The sequence below is a fragment of the Paroedura picta genome, chromosome 1, assembly GCF_049243985.1.
Source record: "Paroedura picta isolate Pp20150507F chromosome 1, Ppicta_v3.0, whole genome shotgun sequence".
Taxonomy (NCBI): Eukaryota; Metazoa; Chordata; class Lepidosauria; order Squamata; family Gekkonidae; genus Paroedura; species Paroedura picta.
The window spans coordinates 192778690-192791099 of NC_135369.1; the positions used below are offsets into that span (position 1 = coordinate 192778690).

The window sequence follows — 12410 nt, forward strand, 5'->3', positions numbered from 1 at the left end:
TCAGGAAAGCCACTGTTTCTAGCTCTTCTTCAGAAATTCAGCCCTCTAAGCCCAGAAGGTCACAGCTCCAAAGAGCCCCCAAAGCTTAATCAGGCTGCCAAATTCAGCTGCTGCAGCATCGAGTTGCTTCTCTGCACATCCTGGTTGGTCGCTTTTCTTGAATTGTATTATTCACAGGTATTTTCTGTTGGTAACTGGTGTGAAATATTTGTATTTTGTACTATTTGAGAAGAAAGGAATCCTTGGGCAGGCTGCTTACAGCCCTTGCACTGGATCCAAGTCTAGCAGGTCCTTTCCTTCTCAAAGCACACAGTTTCAGCCAGAAAAACCGAAGCCCCCAATAGCACTGCCAGAAAGTAGCAGGCTTGACCAGGACTGGGGGGGCAGGAGGCAGTTTAAGATGGGAATGTGCAGGCTCTGCCTCCCCGCAGGGGGGAAAACCATTGGAGGACTAAAGCACTCCTGCTCGAAGGGAAGAGGGAACGAGGGAAATGACCAGTTTCCAGGTTTAGTTAAGGCAGCAGGGGAACTGCTAGGGGCCCCTTCCAACACCCCTGTGTAGCCCTGGGGTTTTGTGGATCCACAGTTGGCAACAGAAGTGCAATGGCTGGCCTGTGTCCTTCTCTTCAAGGCTGGAGATCTAGTCTCCGGGTTGCCATCCTTCATGGGTGTCCTGGAGTTCTCCCGGAATGACATAGATTTCAGGATGACAAAGATCACTTCCCCTGGAGGATTCTATGACAGGGAACCCCAACCCTTTTGAGCCTGTGAACACACTCAGATTTCTGACACAGTATGGCAGCCATGGGAGGCGGAGCCAGCCACAAAATGGCTGCTGCAGATTCCCCATCACTTACACAGTGCAGACCCTTGTGCTGTGGTGGTGGCAGCTGCTGCCAAAGCAACATTGTTAAAAAAAAAGTCTGCACAGCCAACCAGACCTCTGATTTCCCAGTCAGAAGACCTGCAGGGCAGAAGCCCCCAACCAGCACTGCCCACTGGCTAAAACAGGGGTAGTCAACCTGTGGTCCTCCTGATGTCCGTGGACTACAATTCCCATGAGCCCTTGCCAGTGTTTGCTGGCAGGGATTTATGGGAATTGTAGTCCATGAAGATCTGGATGACCGCAGGTTGACTACCCTTGGTCTAAACACTTGGTAGATCCCAGGAAAGGGGTTAGCGGCTCCCACAGGAACCATGTTTGGGAATCACGTCCCCACTGAGCTCGTGCCCCCAGATCTCCAGGAATTCCCCAAGCCAGAGTTGGCAACTCCACCTAGTCTGTTTGAGTCAATGATCCAGTCATAAAAGCCAAATTCCTTGCCAGACTTTCCCCTTTAGTGACCACTGCAGGGCTACTGATGCTTTGAGATCCGTTTGGGGCATGTTTTCCCTATTCCAACATGGAGAAATTGCAGTAACCACAGACTCTTCCCTCCTTAAGACCTTGCCAGGTTGGCTCCTAACCATGCAAATCCCAAGCGGAGCTACACCCTTCTGAAACTGCTGAGGTCAGCAACTTCCCAAGGGTGTAACTCTGCCCAGGCAGCATTTGTGAGCAGCTGTCTGATCCCAGCTGGCTCTCTCCCTTGTGTGTTTGGGGCTTTGGTAAAACAAAGGGCCCCCACAATCTCTCTCCAGGGAGGGGCACAGCTGGATAATCCTTCCCACAGAGCAAAGGATCAGGTGGATCAAAGAGCTTGGTCTTCATTTCGCCAAATGACGTGCTGCGGTTGATAGAGGAGCAGGAAAGCACAGCTCTTCCGCTGCCTGCAAATGCCAGAGAGGGGCCTCGCCCAGGAAAAGGTCCCAGGCCCGCTTGTGCTCCCTGAGGGTCAGTTTCATCAGGACCGCTGTTTGGAGAAGCCATTGAGGGTCTCTCCCAAGCCACTAGGCTGGGCAGTTTCATCCGAGGCCAACTCCTGTTCCTGGTTTTCTCAAACACAGTCAGTAGAGCTGTAGACTCCAGACTGCAAATACAGTGGAGATCAGGAGGTAGTTCTTGGGGAGGGGAACTGTAGCCGCCAGGGGATATTTGCCAGGTCCCCCTCTGCCACTGCCAGGGAGGGGAGAGTTGCCACATTCTGGTTGGAAAACTCCTGGAGATTTGAGGATGGATTCCTGAAGATCTGGGGGTGATCCTGAGCCAGGGAGGGACCCCACTAGAGTATAACGCTGTAGAGCCCACCCTCCACGGCCTCCATTATCTGCAGGGAACTGATCTCTGAGGTCTAGAGATGAGCTGTAATTTGGGGGGATCCCCAGGTCCTACCTGGAGGATGGCATCCCTAGTGTGGATGTCATGCTAACATGAGAGGAAGTGTTTCTCCTCCGGAGCCGCCATTGCTGGTTTCTATGTATCTCGTTGGCAGTATTTCACGAATGGCCCAACTAGGGGTGTGTCCACATCGGTCTGGAGCTTCCTGTGTTGCGTATGCAGAACCCGAGTGGGAAGGGAGGCCCCCATCCACGTGTAAGCTTCCTCCCTGCACACACTTGTGCTTTCAGGTATTGCTGCCCTGGCAAAGTCTACGCACCCCGGACTAAAAAAGGCCCCAACAGCCAGAGCGATTCACAGTTAGTCACACATGAGCACATGAAACTGACTTCTGCTCATTCAGGCCTTAGTCCCTCAAGGTCAGCGTTTTCTACTCAGACTGGCAGTGACCCTCCAAGGTCTCAGGCCGAGGCCTTTCACATCACCTACTGCCCGATCTTTTAACGGAAGACATCTGAGATTGAACCTGGGGCCTTCTGCACGCCAAGAAGATGCTCTGCCACTGAGCCACAGTCAAGGTCCTTCTCATAGTTGCACTCATAACTGCTCTTGATACCCAAAGGAACCAACTGAGTCGTGATCATTATTGAGAGCAGGTGCTGTCAGGGGCTCATGGGAATTGTAGTCCATGGACATCTGGAGAACGACAGTTTGGCCACCCCTGATCTAGAGTATAAAAGCCAGTCTCCTAAGGAGTCTTACTCAGTGATGACTGGCTCAAGAGGAGTGGCCTATGAATGAATGAATGAATGAATGAATGAATGAATGAATGAATGAATGAATGAATGAATGAATGAAGTTCCACTAAAGTTAGGGTTGCAACTTCCAGATAGTGGCTGGAGATCTCCTGGGAGTACAACTGGTCTCCAGGCAATATAGATCAGTTCACCTGGAGAAACTGCCTGCTTTGCAAGGTAGACTGCATGACATGAGGCCCCACTGAAGTCCCTCCTCCCCGTGCCTTGCCCTCCTCAGGCTCCACTCCCAGAATCTCCAGGTATGTCTCAACCTGGATATGGCAACCCTAACTGAGATGCATAAATGTTTGGAGAAAGGGAGAATTCTTTTTGGAAGTCTTTGTTAACCAAACACCTATTTGGCAGCAGTCAGGTGCTTTCTCAGGGAGATCAAGAATCCTTCCAATTAACTTTGGTTATTATACTTATTATACTTATAACCAAGCACTTTGGTTCTTATACTGCACTGATTTTGCCAGGAGCAACAGTCTGGCATATTCAGGGAAGCCAGTCTGATAAACGTCAGCATTTCAGTATTTCAGCATTCTGATTGCTTAGAACAGGGGTAGTCAAACTGCGGCCCTCCAGATGTCCATGGACTACAATTCCCATGAAGCCCCTGCCAGTGAATGCTGGCAGGGGCTTCTGGGAATTGTAGTCCATGGACATCTGGAGGGCCGCAGTTTGACTACCCCTGGCTTAGAAGGTTATGCATTTAACTCCACAGAACTCACTAGGGTAATTTGGAAAGCTAACACTGTAAGATGCTAATTCCTGTAAACTGTAATTAAAAGAAGCCTCTTGCCTCCCTTGTACCCGCAGTGGAAGGCAGAGCATAAATCTATTGGCTTCATTTCTATACCACCCTTCTCCTCCCCTCCATTTTATTTTCACATCGCAGGTAGTTAGAAGGCTGGGGTGAGAGTGGGTGACTGGACCAAGGTCACCCAGCAAGCTTTTGTGGCAGAGTGGGGATTTGAACCCAAGTCTTCCAAATCCAACAGTTAAGCCCAGGGATTCCTAACCAGGGAGCTCCCCCAGGGCTTACGCAGCCTTTCCCAGAAGTTGGGATGCCCACTGACCTCACTAGATGTCACTGGAGCCCACTTCCTCTGTTGTTCTGCAGGTCTAGTCTCTTTCTCCAAAATGGAAAAATGGTAAATGATCGATAGGCTGGCTCCCACATCTTACTTACGTGCTCACTTCACTGAAGGAGTGTGTTACCACTTCCGGGGTTCCTTGAAGGCTGAAAAATATTTCAGGGGTTCCTTTGTGGTCAAAAAGTTGAAAAAGGCTGCTATAAACCCAACACTGCCCAACACCACTACTTCCATAATGGAAGGACAAAAACACCAAGGGTTGGATCCAGCCGTTATTTTCACTCCATTAGATCTAACTCCCTTCTGTACTTGACCCCCGTCTCACATGACTTGTGCCCCTGCTGTTCCCCTTATCCCCGGCACCTTTCTTCGTGGCCAGAGAAGATCACTCCTTCTCTTTTTTTACAAGCTTGTTGAGTCCAGCCCTAACACTCTAAAAAGCCAATTTACCTTACAAGGGAGGAAGGGAAGTCAGCAGAAGCTATTTACAGAGGGTTCCTGAGGATGGTCCACCAATCACAGGTCAACGGTCCCTGGAAGAAGCCACCAAATGGACAGAAGAAGAGGAAGAAGCCACCAAATGGACAGAAGAAGAGGAAGAAGCCACCAAATGAACAGAGCAGTTCTTATATGTTGACTTGGACCCATTGTCATGCCAAAAAAATGAGAGAGATCTTCTCTCCTTGCATGGTTTGTATTTGTTTAAGTTCATGGTCATGGAGCTCTGCACATAGACACTGGATTAGATAAACAAAGAGAAGGACTAACATTCCAAAATGTGGTGAAAAGTGTATTCTATTCCTGGAGTCATCTATAACTAATATAAAAGTTTTTGCTTTGTTTAATCTACCATTTTGAATCTTTTGGGGGCTATAGAACAGCTATCTTGATCTAGCTTCAGGGACAGCCTACAATGTTTTTTTTTTATTTTTCTTTCAAAGTCAGGCTGAGTAATCTGAAGGAGGCACAATTCAGGAACAAACTCTACCTTTGGGGAGGTAAATAAATATACAATCGGGGAGGGCGGCATATACCCGCGGCATATACCCGCTCTGCGGGAATGAATTTACTGGTTGTCCCGGGCCCACGGGATGTTCGCCTGGCCTCGACCCGGGCCAGGGCCTTTTCAGTCCTGGCCCCGACCTGGTGGAACGAGCTCCCAGAAGAGCTAAGGGCCCTGCAGGATCTACCAGCTTTCCACAGGGCCTGCAAGACGGAGCTCTTCCGCCAGGCATATGGTTGAGGCCAGGGCAGCTCTCCCACTAATCCATCAGAGGATCCCCTCCAATATTGAGATCTCTAACACCGAGATAATGGTTAGATGTATTGTACTGTTGCCACCCTCTTCTGAGCATTATTCTTTCCACCAGGCTGAACTAAGATCAGAATTGTGACCACCGCCGCTATATGTTATGTGATATGTTGTATGTAACTTTTAATTGGGGTTTTTATGGGGATTTTATTGTGTTTTAACTAATTATGTTGTAAACCGCCCTGAGACCTATTGGGAGAAGGGCGGTCTAAAAATTAAATAATAATAATAATAATAATAATAATAATAAAATACAATCAATCAATCAATCAATATACAATCAAATCGACAAATGTGTCATTGAAAAGGAGGCAAGTCATAACACTGGCTTAATTCAAAACGCCTGGATCTCCTTCACGTTGAAGAGCTCTCTCACTCTCTGCTCCACTGTCCCCTACGTGGTACCTTGTGTCCTAGGCTTTATCAGGTCATCCCACATCCCCTTGGAAGAGCAGAGGTCCACATGAGTTTCCTGCTGGCTGATCCAAGTCAGTCTAACCCATCCATTACATCTAGGGTTGCCTCTTTCATTTTCCCATTGATTAAGCAAAGGAAATGATTTGTGCATGTTAATTCTTCAAGCGGACATGTCTGCATTTTATGCCATTATGATTAAGTTTGTAGTTTTATCCTTGCAATTATATTTCAGCATTTTTACTGCATTTTACTGCTGTTATAATTTGTGTATTGTATGACTCTATGATACACAGCCGTGCATACCCCAGGTGCTGATGCTGCCAATGGCGAAAGCAAGGGGTCTGCACTTGATGAGGATGCACCAAATAGCAACTTGGGAATGTTAGAGGACTGACTCAAGGAAAATTGGAAATTGTCAAAAAATAAATGACCTCCTTGGCAACCAGTCTGTTTCCGGGTCAAGTTCAAGGTATTGGTTTTAACATTTAAGGCCATGTACGGCCTGGGTCCCATCTACTCGCAGGACTGCTTGGTTGCTTATGCCCCCAGCAGTGCCCTTCGCTCTGCGGGTATGAATTTGCTGGTTGTCCCAGGCCCCCGGGAAGTTCGCCTGGCCTTGACCCGGGCCAAGGCCTTTTTGGCCCTGGCCCCAACCTGGTGGAATGAGCTCCCAGAAGAGCTGAGAGCCCTGCGAGATGTGTCAGCTTTCCGCAGGGCCTGTAAGACGGAGCTCTTCTGCCAGGCATATGGTTGAGGCCAGGGCAGTGTCCTGGCATTTTGAACAAGGATCTGCCAAGCTTATAAATTCTGTTCCCACCCTCACAGAATGACAACCTACCCACTAGGCTGAACACGTTGGGATGGGATGGGATGCGTGACCATTGCTGCTTTGTTTGTTTCTGATAATCTGGGAAAGTTTTATTGGGGTATGTGTTTTTATTGTTTTATGATGTAAACCGCCGCAAGCCCTCTTGGGGAGTGCCAGTCTATAAATCGAAAAATAAATAAATACATACCGTATTTGCCGGCGTATAAGACGACTGGGCGTATAAGACGACCCCCCAACATTTCCACTCAAAACATAGAGTATCTACCTGGTACACACATCGAAGATGTCATAAAACGGCTGGACATCAAGCCCCCAGATCACTTCCCCTTCCTTCTCATCCATGTAGGAACAAATAATACTGCCCAGCACAGCATGGAACATATTAAGAAAGACTTTGTGGATCTGGGGGGAAAGGTGAAGGACCTGGGAGCACAGGTTGTGTTTTCATCAGTCCTTCCTGTAAGTGGCCGAGGCATAGGAAGAGAGAGAGAAATCATGCATGTATATGACTAGCTACATCAATGGTGTCCTCGAGAAAGGTTTGGATTTCTGGATCCTGATCTATGCTGTCACTATGAGGGGCTCCTATCAGGAGACAGCATTGGTTCAAACAGCGTAAAGACCACCTATACCCATGGACAGCACCAAATAGAGTAAACCGGAAACAAATTGACTATATCTTTATGCAGTCAAAGATTCTCCAGTTCATCCTTGCTTTCAAAACCTATCCAGGTGCTGATTGCGGTTCAGATCATGATTTGCTAAAATCAAAACAAAACTCCACAACATCAAGAGAGCATCAGGGTTAAGGAAGGTCGATGTGGATAAAATTCCATCCACATATGCAGTGGAGGTGAAAAATCAGTTGCAATTATTGGATGCAACAGAGAAGATGCCAGATGAACTGTGGCAGGAAATTCCATCAACTGTTGTTAAAACAGCAGTTAAACACATACCACACAAGAAGCCAAAAAAAAAAAAAGATCAACAGGTCTGAGACCGTCAACAGGTCCCCCTCAGACATCCCTCCATGGCCTGAACCAGTCTGGCCTCTCTGAGGGCCTTGGCTTGGTTCCGTTCCTGCTGTATTGTTTATGATCGCTGAAATTGCGTTATTTAGGTTATTGTTGTTGTTGTATTTGTTTATGTTATGTATAAATTCGTTCCATGTATCCCCCATGTTGTATGTAAACTGCCCTGAGCCATAAAATAAAACTTACTTTGGCCATATCATGTGATTCAACTCAATGGAGAGAGCCAGGACTGGTCAGTGGAAAAAGGAAACCAGACTGACAAAGAGCCTGGTGGTTTGACACGATCAAAATGGACACGGGTCTGAACATTTGATCAACCTTAAAAAAATGGAGACAGAAGGAGCAGGGCTGATCTGCAGAATACAGATTTTGGTCTGGACCAAAAATTAAATCTTCACCATTGTGCATACTCGCATGGTGAAACATAAAGGTGTGACAACTTCAAATCAGGGATAGAGGAACAATTGATTGACTTGAGGGAAACTGTGGCTTCAATTCATGGGAGTTCCAGTTGGGTATATGTGATCTTCCACTTCTCTGATTCCACTTCTGTATTAGAGGAAAAGTGGTGCCAATATCAGAACATAATTTTACTTTTGGACAGGCACACACACCTTCTCCATAAAGTGTTTACAAACAAGGAGGAACAATATTTACATGAAGGTTCAAGGGCAGAGATTCGTCATGACCTTAATCAGGTTCCCTAAAATGCAAACAAAGGACTCAATCAAGGGTGCGGTCAGCTATGCCCTTTTTTGGAAGTGGTGCACAGAAGACATTTGCCTGCAGGCAAAGAGGGCCAATAAACCAACTAATAAACTAAAGGTCATGATGAATGACTTAAGGGACTTGGTGGGTTTGGCAGACTGGGGGGGGGGGGTTGGATGAGGGGGGTTGGGCTCTGGGGGTTATATAGATTGGACTTTGTATTTATTTTATTTTTAAAAAATTATTTTAGATTTTGTACCACCCTTCCATATAGCTCTGGGCAGTTTACATATAACGTCCTATAACATATAACATGATTACATAGAACATTGCAACAACTATCACTAATATTTACATAACAATCATAGAATCATAGAATCATAGAGTTGGAAGGGGCCATACAGGCCATCTAGTCCAACCCCCTGCTCAACGCAGGAGCAGCCCAAAGCATCCTAAAGCAATAATAAATAACAAATATAACATAACATGTCAACCTGAACAATATTTCACAGGATCAAGAACATGGAACAAGAACATTTCGGTGGATCAGATTCTCAGGGGAGGAGGTGTCTGGGAGAGGCTCCCTTTTGCAGGCCCTGTGAAATCATTTATATTTATTTATATTCAGTACCTTTAATTATGTAAGCAGATGTTGTTGTTGTTGTTGTTGTTACTTTGGGGCGTCTTCAGTCACAGAAAACCTTGTTGGTCTCAAAGGTGTAACTGGGCATAAATCTAATTGTTCTACTGCAGACCAATGTGGCTACCCTACAAAGCAATGGTCATTGGATGATTTCCCCCCTTTATGTCTTTGCCAATGTCTTTGCCACATGTCTCGTATCTCTCAGTCATTGGAAATGAGGGAAGATTTAATCAGTGGTGCAATATCAGGCATGTTTGGGTTCCCATGGAACCATAGAGAACAGGGGCAGTCAAACTGCGGCCCTCCAGATGTCCATGGACTACAATTCCCAGGAGCCCCCTGCCAGCATTCGCGAATGCTGGCAGGGGGCTCCTGGGAATTGTAGTCCATGGACATCTGGAGGGCCGCAGTTTGACTACCCCTGATATAGAAGAAGGTTAAGTGCACCGTCCCATGTGTCTGCCACCATCTTGAAAGTGACTAAAGGCCCAAAATCTCTCTGTTCTCCAGAATCTAAACTGTAGAGGGAGGGAGGGAGGGAGAGGCTGAGAGTTTAGTACTGCTAACAAGAAAAGACGGTAAACATTCCTAATGGTCACTCCCCCCAAATTTCTTCTGATTGTATTAAGGAACGTTCAGAACGTAGGAGTGTTTTGTTGGGGGGGAGGGTGGATTCATTAAACTATTATTCGTGACTGAACCATTAGTCCTCCTTCTTTAATGGGATAATGGTATTGACTTACACTTAAGTCGGGTTGCTTGTTTTCATGCTATTTGACTAAGGGCTCCACCTAAATTCCCACCTAAGTTGTGAGTCCACAAAAAAAAACCCTAGCAAAGCAATATTGTTGCGGCAGGAGAATTATTATGGCGAAACTGTGCATGGCCCAGAGTCTGTTTCATCAGAAGCATGAAATGTTATCCCTGGTAACAAGTGTATGCATGGATTTAGAGGAAATCAGCTCAGTTTCATTGTTTACTAGCCCTTAAGCCATACAACTACCACTTCACGAATCTTAAAAGACAGTAAAACAACAGTTCTCTACGTCAACAAGACAGCTTTGACATAGCCTGCTCAGAAACAATCTGCTGTAGTGCCACTTGATCTTGAGCTCCCAAAAATTTGAATTTGAATGCTTATCTGGAAAAACATAATAAAAGGCAAATATTGATTAGTTAACATAAAAATATCACAGTTCTTACTGTATCATGAGCAAAATAATGCAGCTGGTTTATGGGAAGTAAATATAAACGGTAGATCTAACAGGCCACAAAAGGCAAGAAACGAATGACACGGAAGCCAAGGGGCAACCAGCAAGGGTCTCGGCCCTTGGAGTGGGCCCTGATCTCGGCCCTTGGAGTGGGCCCTATTTGCCTCAATATGTTGTTTGTTGGTTACATCAAGGGTAGTCGACCTGTGGTCCTCCAGGTGTCCATAGACTACAATTCCCATGAGCCCCTGCCAGCATTTGCTGGCAGGGGCTCATGGAAATTGTAGTCTATGGACATCTGGAGGACCACAGGTTGACTACCCCTGGGTTACATCATTAGTTACATGCCTGATATCCTCTAGCAGCTTATTGCCTAGATCCCCAAGGCTGGAATGGAGAGCTAGGACTGAGGGATTCTCTTTTTGTATCTTATGCCGCCATTTATTGCTCTGTCTGTTCTGTAATTTCTTGGGAGATTATGGGGGTTTATTGTGATTTTTATTACTTATATATTGTAAACCGCCACGAGACGGCTGTCGCCATGAGTGGCGGTAAACAAACAAACAAACAAACAAACAGGAGCAGGAGACATGGGACTCTAGGCTAGAATTTTCATGTGTTAGTCTGTTTAGCTACCTTGAAAACCCTGCAGGGTCAACCATTAATCAGCTGTGATGTGACCGCACTTTCTTCCACCAATTCTCTATCCTGCCCAGACCTGGATGGCCCAGGATAGCCCAATTTCATCAGATCTCAGAAGTCAGCTCTGATCAGTATTTGGAGGGGAGGCTACCCAGGAAGTCCAGGGCAGAGTCTGCACTTACTTTGTTTATTCCATTGTGGATCCTGCTGAATCCAGACCAATTGGAACCCGGATCTTCCTCTCTCCCCCCCCTCCCTATTGAAATAGAAAAGTGTTCTGCACATGGTTAGGGAAGCTCAGAAGCAGAGGGGGGAGCCAAGCACAGCAGGAGCCTCTTTCTTTATTTTCGTGAACGAGGGGAGTGGGCGGGGAGGATTGAAGACAGCAGAGGAGGGATAAAAAAACCAAGAGGCTAATTTCTACTGAGAGAAGTTTAGGCTTCTGGAGCTTCTGGCCAATCATGGCTTCTCTACCATGGAGTTCTCTACCATGCTTTCTCATGCATTCTCAATCCGATTCTTCAAATATTGAGGGTTATATCCAGGTCCATTCCGCACAACTTAAATGTAGCCAAAATCTTACCTTTGGTAAACGCTATTAAATCGATGTTGCACATGATGTCGTATACAATCTGTAACACTCCTGCAACACTCCCGCAAAAATTGCTTCGTTGTAGCGCTTTTCGGGAAATCGGAAAAAGTGGATTCCCCCTGAAAAAAACGCTATACTTCTGAGCACGAGCTGCAACACATCAGCGAAAGACATGTGCATTCTCAATGTTGTGATAGAAAGAATGTCCCTCCCCCACTCTTGCCCCCGAACTTCCAGAGAAGCGATCGCCATTTTTTTCCCCTTACACCGGAAAAAGCAACGAATGAGCAAGGCTTCTCCGGCTAAAGTCCCTCCACAGAAGTGCTTAACAGTAAAACAAAGCTCCCTACTGCAAGTGTCTTTAATGTTCCCAAGAACAATACAGCCCCCTGTTCGACACTGCCCATAATTTCGGCCACAAATCGCGCCCATGGGGGGAGGTTGTTTATTTTTTACTTGAGGAGCATGTAAACGATTAAGCACCAGTTCCTATGCCAGCGAAAAAGGTCTTTTTGAAACAATTTTTGAACAAATATTCGTTGCAACTGGTGTGTTTGCGTTTTTAAAAAACAGTTCTTAAAGGGAAAGGGGCTTTTCAGGAGCACAAACACAACAGTCCACTGGCTGTTCTGTTTGATTGACGGCCGGGGCGGGAAGAAGCATGGAAAAATCTCGCTTCCTTTGTTGCGATTCCAGCGAGACCGGAAACCTGTGGGGAATGAATACAACGCTACTGGGACTTCAACATTCCACTAAAATTAAAGGTATGCAGAATGACGAAATTCCACTACTAAATATAGCATTTCTGCATACTGAAAACATTTGGCAACATTGGTCCTTGTGCGGAATTCCCCCCACTCTAGGATATTGCAGGATAAAGGTAGGGTCACTCCAGGTCAATCATGCT

The 12410-nt window shown here is 46.4% G+C and overlaps 1 protein-coding gene across 2 annotated transcripts in view; it reads right to left on the reverse strand.

Annotated features, from left to right (window-relative positions):
* Positions 1-12410, reverse strand: part of LOC143826424 (serotriflin-like) — a 56920-nt gene that overhangs the window by 23736 nt on the left and 20774 nt on the right. Inside the window, exon 1 of one of the 2 annotated variants that reach the window (XM_077315235.1) lies at positions 9047-9072. The exons of the other annotated variant lie outside the window; for it this stretch is intronic. The gene's annotated coding sequence lies outside the window, so the exon portion shown is untranslated. Of the gene's footprint in view, positions 1-9046; positions 9073-12410 lie in introns of those variants that run through there. 2 annotated transcript variants of the gene reach the window in all.